Here is a 9,510-nt window from a genome sequence, read left to right as displayed (position 1 = left end):
TATCATTGAGCTCATATAAGGGTGGAGAAATCCATTCTTAACAGTTAATTAACCACTGCAGGAGGGCTTAGAGTGGGCATGTTAGATACTATGAAAACAGTACAATGAAAACTGGGAATCAACTACTGCCTAGCCTGTCAGCTGGTTTGAATACAAGACACTAATTGCTAAGTGACTGTGCCTTCACCAGATGCCCAAGGGCTCATTAACCTCAGTGGGATAACAGACCCATTAACAGGCTCGTCTATGGATTAATCATTCAAGGCTTATGGAGACCTACATTCATCCACTGTAGGTTAAATTAATTCCATACCTTCATATTCCCAAAGAATCTTTGGGAATACCTTTTTTTTATAACCTCTCTCCTATCAGAGCTCAACCAGGCTTTAGGAGGCTAGCAAGGAACTTTATTGTGGCTTAATTAGTGTGTTGAAAATGAGGTCGAAGTGCTTTTTTTAATTATTATTTTTTTATTATTATTATTTTTTTCCCTGAATAAAAAAAAGGATGTAAATTGTGTTTTGGTAGGTTTGTTTGTTTGTTTGTGCTGTTTGTTTGAAATATTGGCTGAAATTCCAATGACACTCTGAAAATATGTCTGAGATTGCTCTTCTGCTGTTTCTCAGATCTAGAATTGGTTTCTGGTAAGTTTACTCTCAACCCAACCCTAAAGCATCTTTGTTTTTCAGACACTTATAACAGAAGCTAAAATGGAGGCAAGATTGAAGAAAAACTTAAACTAGTTTAAAATCATGATGATAATTCTACTTCACTATTAATTCTACCTCTCTAGCTATCCTTTTTTTTTTTTTCTTTTCCCCCCCAAAGGATAACAAGGGAAACCAAGACTGTATTTCTCAGAGGTAGGAATAACTCTGTGCTATATGAACTGAAAAAGAAAACACACGTCTACCTGCAAATATGTGCCTGAGCAGTTTTCAATTCGTTATAGAAAAGATGGCTGTGTTTTTAACTAGAAAATGAATTTTCAGATTCTTATTACTTGTTGCAAGTGATCATTAAAATAAATATTAAAATAATACTTGCATAAACTTTTTTTTTCCTTCCCTCTTTGGTATTTAGAAAAAGCTCTTCTATTTACTCACTGTACTTTTCACTGTCTTTACTCTTGCTTTGTAGAGAACATAGTGGTGAAGAGTCAATCTGGACAACCAGTGCGTGTATGTATTCAGTGTTTCTTTTGGGGAAAATAGCATCTCTCCCTGAGTTACTGAATTTTCAGATCTGTTTTGGCTGCCATAAAAATCAGTTCTGGAAGGGAGGCAGCTGTCTCTGAGAAGCTTCAGAGAGAGAGAAAGTTCTCATCTGTGTGATTGTGGACACCTCAATCGGCCAGGCAGGCTCTCTGGAGGTATTCAAAGATACGTGTCTGTCTCTGCTGAATACACACACAATTTAGGCACAAGTTTAGAACACTCCTTCACTAAGCATCTGGAGTCAGGGTGTGAATAAAATGTTTAAATTGGGCAGATTGGCTCTCAGCAGATATCATCTGCTGTAGTCATCTTTTGGGACACCTGGACAGAGCTGGCAGTAATCCCAGAAGCCAAAAGTTTGGTTATGATTTAAAACTAAATGTAAACTAATGCGCCATATTCCGCTGCACTTTTTTTTCACTCTGTGTTAATCATATCAGTAAATTCAATGTAAGTAATATATGCAGAACCATGCCAAGGGTGTTATAGAAAATAATTTCTGTTGCAGAATGTTGACCTGAGAGATTTAAGGTGAATGTCTTAAAGGGGAGTTGTTTAGAGAAAAAGCCAACATCTGTACTGGGTTGCAGAAGAGAAATATTGGATACCAATTTACTGGTAAATTAGGTGGTGCCGTGACATTTTCTTGGGCTTGGCACGTGACCATCTATATCATCAGAGTAGTCCCTGGTACAGTTTTGGCCCAGGACTAATAGCATCCTCTCATGTTATACCTAGGGACTGTTTGGGTGTTAACATAGGCCAGAAGTCACTTCTAAGAGACATGTTGCGTGTTATCTTTTCTGGAGACCATAACTGTGTGGATGCAGGCCCTTTCACACCAACTGGCCTTAGTGCCTGAGACCAGCCCTAGACATTTTTAATTCAATGGAGTGGACTTATGCTGTTGGTGACTGCAAGTTTCAATGTTGACCTCTACAACCATCCCTGAAATTGTGCTCTGTTATAGTAAAAAAGAACTGTACCAATCCCAAAATAACTCAGAAACTTTTGCTATCAATTTTGGAGGGTTTTAACTCTAATACTTGTTTGATTTGTGAATCCTTAGTACTGTCCTCTGATTTGAGTGGAAATTTTCAGTAAAAAAATAAATAAATCACAAGCTAGTTAAAGCCAGGGGTAGAAATTTTGAAAGGAACAACAAATGGCAGTTTTGTCAATTTTGATGTTGCTTACAAGCAAAACCATCACTTTTGAATAGCAATAACAAGTCAGTTCTCTTGTTACAATTTCTGGATATCTGACAAAGTCCATCTTTTGAAAAAGGCAGTTATTTCTTTTAGTAGGATATATTTTTAAACACACTGGCAGGAAAGCTTACAAGAGGAGTTTCATTCTCATTCTTATGCACAAGCAAATATATGTAGGTGAGATTGCTTGTGAGTATTACCACCTTCATTCAATAAGACAGGAACAACCTCATGTATTAAGAAATGGCTCTGAAGTAGTCCCAAAAGTGTAAACTATGGTTGTGCTCTACCCTTCTAAGGAGATGGTTTCTGTCAAGCCATTGATTTTTCTCAGCCCTTTGAATGATGACTTGAGAGGTTTTGCTGTGTTGTAATTAGACAGGGAAGAAGCAAATCACTTTTAAAGTTAGCCCATACACACACATTTGCTATTTGCGATATGCATGAAAATTAATTACAGTTTGAATTTACTCAACACAAAGAGAAGCTAGTGAATCACAATTTGCAGTTCATTGAATAAATGTCAGTTATTGATTTCTGTGGTTGAGTACTAGTGAGGTAATGCCATGTTTGCCACTCATTAGAGGTGGCACAGCACAATATATCATAAAACGTAATTAGGGGAACATCAATCATTTAAAATATGCAGCTAAGATTAAATATATTTCTATGCATGGAGAAATGAAAGGGCTCATTAACAACATAGTATAATATGACAGCAAGAGAGAGCTTGATTTTCAAAAAAGGAATCTTCCACTGTGTTGAAGATCATGACAAGCCTCTTCTTCATATTTTAATTAAGGTTTTAATCTGATTTTGCTTATGCTGCTAGAACAGATGAACTTTCATGCTGAACATTTTGTCAAAAATATTTATGATAATGTTCGTTAACTGTTGATTAGTAGAACTTCTCATTAAGGCTCTTCAAAGACTGGGCAAATGCCTTTTTGAATGGGGTATTCAGTTCATCTTTGCCAAGATCTGAAATGCAGTTGTTTGATCACAACTTACTCCAACATGTCTTTGTCTTTTTTTGATATCTCACATGTGTGGAGAGACAGTGAGTCAGGACAATGAGAAGCAGGGAGGAAGGGAAAAATCAAAGCTTTACCTCACTGTGAGGGAACTTCTTCAAGGTGCTGGTGGGGAGGGAAAAAAAAAACGGGGGGGGGGGGGCGGGGAAGCAGAGGAAAAGCTAACATACTAGCACCTTTCTCCTTTCTTTAGCAACTCGAGTAGAATTTCATTAAGGGTGGTTCTTGCAGTCCCATAAAGTGTGATTCTACTCCATGAGATGTTAGAAATGTTTGAAAAGTTGAATGCCTGTACAGAAGGCTAATTTTAGTTCCACATGCAGTGGAGGGATCCAATTCTTGTGAATAGTGTGAAAATGATCTTTTTACCCTTCCTGCAGAGTCCCTCATCTGTTCTGTCCTAGGCTGTTCTTTCATCTGAGCTGCCAGGCTGAAGCAACAGCTGAGAAGAGAAGTCTCCTAGGAGGTAAAACACTACCAAATAGCTTGGCTAATTCTGCCACTTCAAAAGCTTTAAAAACTTCCTTACCTGAGGGAACACTGGATTTTATAAGTAATCTAGTTTTAGGAAGTGTGGCTCTGTGAGAAAGGGCCTCATTATGCCATGTGCTGAGTAGGAGGCAAAGCTCCTGTCTAGCAGAGACTTTCTGTGTTTTTAATGATTATCAGGTATTCAGACCCTGATTGTAATCTTAATATAAAGCAAACAATACTAGTATTTCACACTGGAAGTTTTCAGATATCCTTACCTGTCCTATGCCTTTCTACTTAACAGAAACCCTGAAGAAAAAAAAAAATTAAAACATGAATTCTAGTTGCATGTATTTTTTTTTCTCTCCCCTTCCTTCTTAGGGCTGTATCTCTGTCAGCACCTTAACTCATTATTGAACTCTAAAAAGTTCCTTGAAAAAGTTTTATCAGCATCTCAATACCCCTATCCCCCCAGGGTCCTTTGCTCAGTTAAAATCCAAAGCCAGTGCTAGGACTGGCTCTCTGAGAACACTTGTTCTGCTGTCATGTCTGGAATCCAGGCCCCTTTCCAAATTTTTATGAGGATGCAAAAGCAGCCAGGACCTTAGTCCTAAAACACCAATCTCTAGATCCCCTCCCCTCCCCTTTTTCCTCTTTTTCTTTTTTCTTCAGGACTGAATTTCATGTAGCTGTATTTGTTCAAAAATACTGTTCCACTAGTTCACCATGGCCTTTTTAAATGAGCTGTCTTCCCATCTCTTTTGCAACAGGTTTTCCAGAGGTCTGCTGATCCCTGTTGATACGCCAATGTCTTTGAAAAGGAGAGAGTGTTAAACTGGGAAAGGAGAAGGACTGTGGACTGTGAATTGTAGAAGGCTGTAAATCATAGGACTATAGGCATGCAGCACTCCCAACCTGTTCTTGGCCCAAGCAGCATCAGTGAGAAATGGTCGTCTCTAGGATAACAAGTCCTCTTGACTATAATGATCATACATTTGACTTTAGAATTTTGGCTATAGATCTATTAACTAGACATTTAACAGAAGCTTGCATTCCTGTCGTGTGTGTATACACCTATGTAGAGAACACGTAGGTTGATCTACTTGACTGTGTAAAGGCTTGTAAAGCTAATTCAGATAGTTTAGGTACTTTGACAGGTTTACAGCTGCCACTCCAGCAGGGCATAGGTATCTTGCATCCTTCCCATGTCTGCCAGCTCTTTGTTGCTATCTGTGATACCCTGGGGCCTCTAAACTATTATATAATGCCAATGTGTGAGGAACTGAAAAATTTCCTAGAGTTAGGGTGAACTGAACCCTACCCAGCTCTCAGCTGTGTTGACATATCCATCTGATCTTTAAGCTTCCTTTGTAGTCCCAGGACAGAATCATCTGAGTAGCTATAGTTTTAGATCTCTACTTGAGATGAGGAAAAACTTTGGAGATGAGACTAGCTTATATATTATAAGGCTTACACAACTCTGACCTACATTCAGTCAGGGGAATCACATGCGAAGTACTTGCAAATAGTTGTTACATTTTTTTTTTTTTCTTATCCACTGTTAGAGACTAGGACAAAGAATGAAGTACTGACACTGCTCACTCTCTCTTCTGTTTCTCACAGAAAGGTAGAAAGGTTTTCAAAAAGCAAACATAACAAATGAATCCAGGGTTCACAGAGGTGTTGCATGTTCTCCTTCTATGTCTCTGCTCCTCCACAGAGGTTACCTTGCATGTGTTTGGATCCTTTTAAATGAAAGAAAGAAAAAAAAAAAAGAGAGAAGGAGATCTGAAGTAAATTGCAGATCCCAGAATGTTTCTTTCTATTTGGACAATCTTATCATGTGATGGGACACAAATTTGTGATATTTTATCCTACACAAAGACAGAGCTCAGCTTTAATTTCTTACAGATATGTTCACTTGGATATAGCTTTCATGTAGGTGTGTAGGGAGAATGTAACTGCATTTAACTTTCATTTCTAGATGTTGCCACAGAATCTCAGAAAGTTTCTGTAACACTGGTAACTTTCATCCTGTGTATGACAGGTAGATAGTATAAAGCAAAGAAGCTTTCTGAGTCTTGAAAAAACTATTTTCTGTGTTCTCACAATATATTACTAGACTACTCTGAAACAAACCAAAATGTCCCTTGTGTGCAGATCATCCTCTTCCTGATATCTGTGGCTTTTTACCTTTTAGATGTTTCCTCAAACAGGTACAAAAATGCCAAACATCAGTGGAGACATAAGGTCCAGATCTTGTGGATTTTTGATTTAAATTCACATGTAGAGCTAGAACTGAATTTGAAAAGCATCTTTATGCCTTCAGTAAGGTGTTGATTGAGTCAAGGTGTCTCACTTTAAGAGAACTGCTTTTCTCTAAATGCCTTCTCAGGTGCTTTCTAACTAAGACGACCCTAAACTACAAATGCATCTCAGCATTTGCCATTAGCAAGTGAAGACACTTGCATGGAAGTACTGAAGTCCTGATACGAGTGATGGATTTTTCTTATCCCCTCCTTTTGCTTCTAGCCAAAGCTTAATCTTGTGGTGTTAGAATACCTAACAGATCTCAGCTGTAAACATAGGGCAATCATAGGATGCCAATGAGTTCAGTGATTGCTCTGTTAGGAAGAAAATGAAACCTGGTATTTAATCATTTAATATGACTTGAAAGTAAATAAATAAAAGTGTTTCATAGAATCATAGAATATCCCGAGTTGGAAGGGAGCCATAAGGATCATCGAGTCCAACTCCTGGCACCACACACGTCTACCCCAAAATTTAGACTATGTGACTAAGTGCATAATCCAAACACTTCTTAAACTCCAACAGGCTTGGTGCCATGACCACTTTTCAGGGGAGCTTGTTCAGTGCACGACAGCCCTCTCGGTGAAGAACCTCTTCCTGATATCCAGCCTTAACCTCCCCTGTTGCAACTTGACAGCACTCCTGCGGGTCGTATCACTGGTCACTAAAGAGAATAGATCGACACCTGCCCCTCCACTCCCCCTCGTGAGGAAGCTGTAGACCGTGATGAGGTCTCCCCTCAGCCTCTTCTTTTCCAGGCTGAACAGGCCAAGTGACCTCAGCCGCTCCTCATACATCTTCCCCTCTAGGCCCTTCACCATCTTTGTAGCCCTCCTTTGTATCTCTCTAACAGTTTCACATCCTTTTTGTACTGCGGTGCCCAGAACTGCACACTGCACTTGAGGTGAGGTTGCACCAGCTGTTTGTTGGTGGGTAGAAGTGAATAAGAGAAGGTTACGGGTCTTGGGATTAAGGTGATCAGATTTTTGTTTGGAATAAAAGACATGACTTTTGTGTAGGTTTACTTGAAGGAAAACACGTCCCAGCATGTTCATGCAACACAAAGAAAGAGTAAGAAATGAAGCCAATGCCACTTTGTCAAATCATAGAGCGGAGTCAGGTTTTGTAATGCATTGAGGAGCACTGGCTGTTATTGAGGTCTCTATGTATTTTGGGTTACGGGTTGAGAAGAATAACTAGATAAATCTCCATACCTTGGATACAAATTAGGGATGAAATAGCATCCTAGTGACTCTTCTTAGAAAACTAGAACTGCCCTGAGACTACAAAAATACAAATTTTTCCCTATTTTTATTCTGAGCATTTTTTTTTTCCCTCCAGATTTTCTGGAATATTTGGTGCTAAGATAGAAGATAAACTTTTAAACAAAAACTTTCAAGTTGAATAAAATACTAACTTTTAATATCAAAAAGTGTTGTGCAATCAAAATAAGAAATGCTGTAGGCTGTGCTGATAATATATCTACAATATTTTACATGCATGTGTAATGTACATCTGTGTTGTATCGGTCAATAATGGGGTAGAAAGAGCTAAGTAAATTGATTGCCTATATAAATTCAGACCCAAGACAGTAATTGTATAATTAATGTGTATTGCACAGCTTTAGCCGAAAATGTACAAACCTCATCTACTAAGCAATATACATTTAAATAATGTTTCAGAATTCCAGGGAGACACTACAGTGTATGAATAAAATAGCATTAATCTATGCCTAGTTGAGTTGAAAGCACAGCCAGAATATATGAATTTATTTAAAGCAATCCATGAATGTGCCCCAGTGCATTCTTACAAAGTTAGCCATGTAGAGAGCCTTTGTTAGTTTCCTTTTTATCTTTGTTTTCAAATAAAAGGAACAATTAAAGAAAGCATTTAGCTAAATAAAGAAGAAAATGCAAGGTTAAAAAAAAAGATTGTGAGTCAGACAGTCTTTCTGTATCATTCAACAGGCAGCAGACAGAAATTGGCAGCAGGCCATCTTTCTCCATAGGTGAAGGCAACAGTCTGAGCTCCACTGAACAATGACTTTTCCTAATGCATCAAAATTACAGTGACAACTGTGCTAAATAACTTTCTCTTGGAAGCGTGTGGAAGTTTCAAATGTGTTACTAGCTCTCACAATTGTTCATTTGGTGAGGTAGTCTGCTGGTTGAATATTGAGCTGCAGTACAGTGAACACGAATGCAGTTGGTCATGGGCTTGAAAGAGAATTTTAAATACATAGCTTGACTTTCTGAAGGTTTAGTAGTTCTTAATGTCTGCTCCCTGTATTGACAAGTAGAAAAAAATTATTAATTCCACTGATATAAATGAACCCAAAAAGGGAAAGGTGTCAAAGACAGGATTTTTCAAAGTGTGGTGTTAACTTTGGTCTAAGGCCAAGAGTTCAAAATTTGCCCATGTCATAAAAGCACAGTTCACAGGATAATTTAGCTTGAGAATGACCTCGGGACATCTCTAGCCCAACATCCTAAAGTTGGTGAGAGTGGATTGCACTACCTTTAGGGTAAGAGCCACTGCTAGTTGTACTCAATTAAAACACTTGAAAATCACCTCTTTGTGCTCAACTTACTGTAACTATTACAGCTGTACTGCTGTCTATACAAACTACAGACCTCCTAACTTTTGGACCTCCTAACGATTTCAGGCTTTCCAAAGGCTGAGAGAGAAATTTTATACGCACAAAGGCACCCTAACAAATACTCTTATAGCAAATATAACTTCAGAAATGCAAAAATACCTTTTGAGGGTAGGGGTGGCTGAATTCCACCTTCTACAACAGGGTGAGATGCCAGTTTTCTGGAATTTACTGAGTACTGATTCCATTGCCTCCAATGTGAAAGTTGAAGGTCATCTCGGGCACAGCAATCACAAATTAACAGAGTTTTTATTTCTTGGAAAATGCAAGGAGGAGGGTTAGCAAAACTGTCACCCTGGACTTTCAGAGGGCAGACTTTGGCTTGTTAAGGAGACTGGTTGGCAGAGTCCATTTGGAGGCAGTCCTGAAGGGCAAAGGAGTCCAGAAAGACTGGACACTCTTCAGGAAAGAAATCCTAAAGGCACAGGAGCAGGTTGTTCCCACATACTGAAAGATGAGCCAGCGCAGAATAAGACTGGCCTGGATGAACTGAGAACTGTGTCTAGAGCTCAGGAAGAGAAAGAGGGTTTATGACTTTTGGAAGAAGGGGCGGGCCACTCAGGAAGATTACAAAGATGTCGTGAGGCTATGCAGGGATAAAACTAGAAGGG

The 9,510-nt window shown here is 38.8% G+C and overlaps 1 long non-coding RNA gene across 2 annotated transcripts; it reads left to right on the top strand.

The window, feature by feature from the left end:
- Positions 1-304: 304 nt before the first annotated feature.
- LOC310892739 lies at positions 305-8,395 on the top strand. 2 transcript variants are annotated; one of them, XR_014578357.1, is made up of 4 exons: positions 305-644; positions 1,141-1,181; positions 3,843-3,928; positions 4,704-8,395. It is a non-coding gene; the product is annotated as an uncharacterized lncRNA (long non-coding RNA). The 2 variants fall into 2 exon arrangements; XR_014578358.1 differs by having other exon boundaries at positions 309-644; positions 3,867-3,928.
- Positions 8,396-9,510: the final 1,115 nt, after the last annotated feature.

The sequence above is a fragment of the Anser anser genome (assembly GCF_964211835.1).
Source record: "Anser anser genome assembly, chromosome: 1".
Taxonomy (NCBI): domain Eukaryota; kingdom Metazoa; phylum Chordata; class Aves; order Anseriformes; family Anatidae; genus Anser; species Anser anser.
Note: the sequence above shows the minus strand (reverse complement) of the source record. Positions and strands in the feature narration are given on the sequence as shown.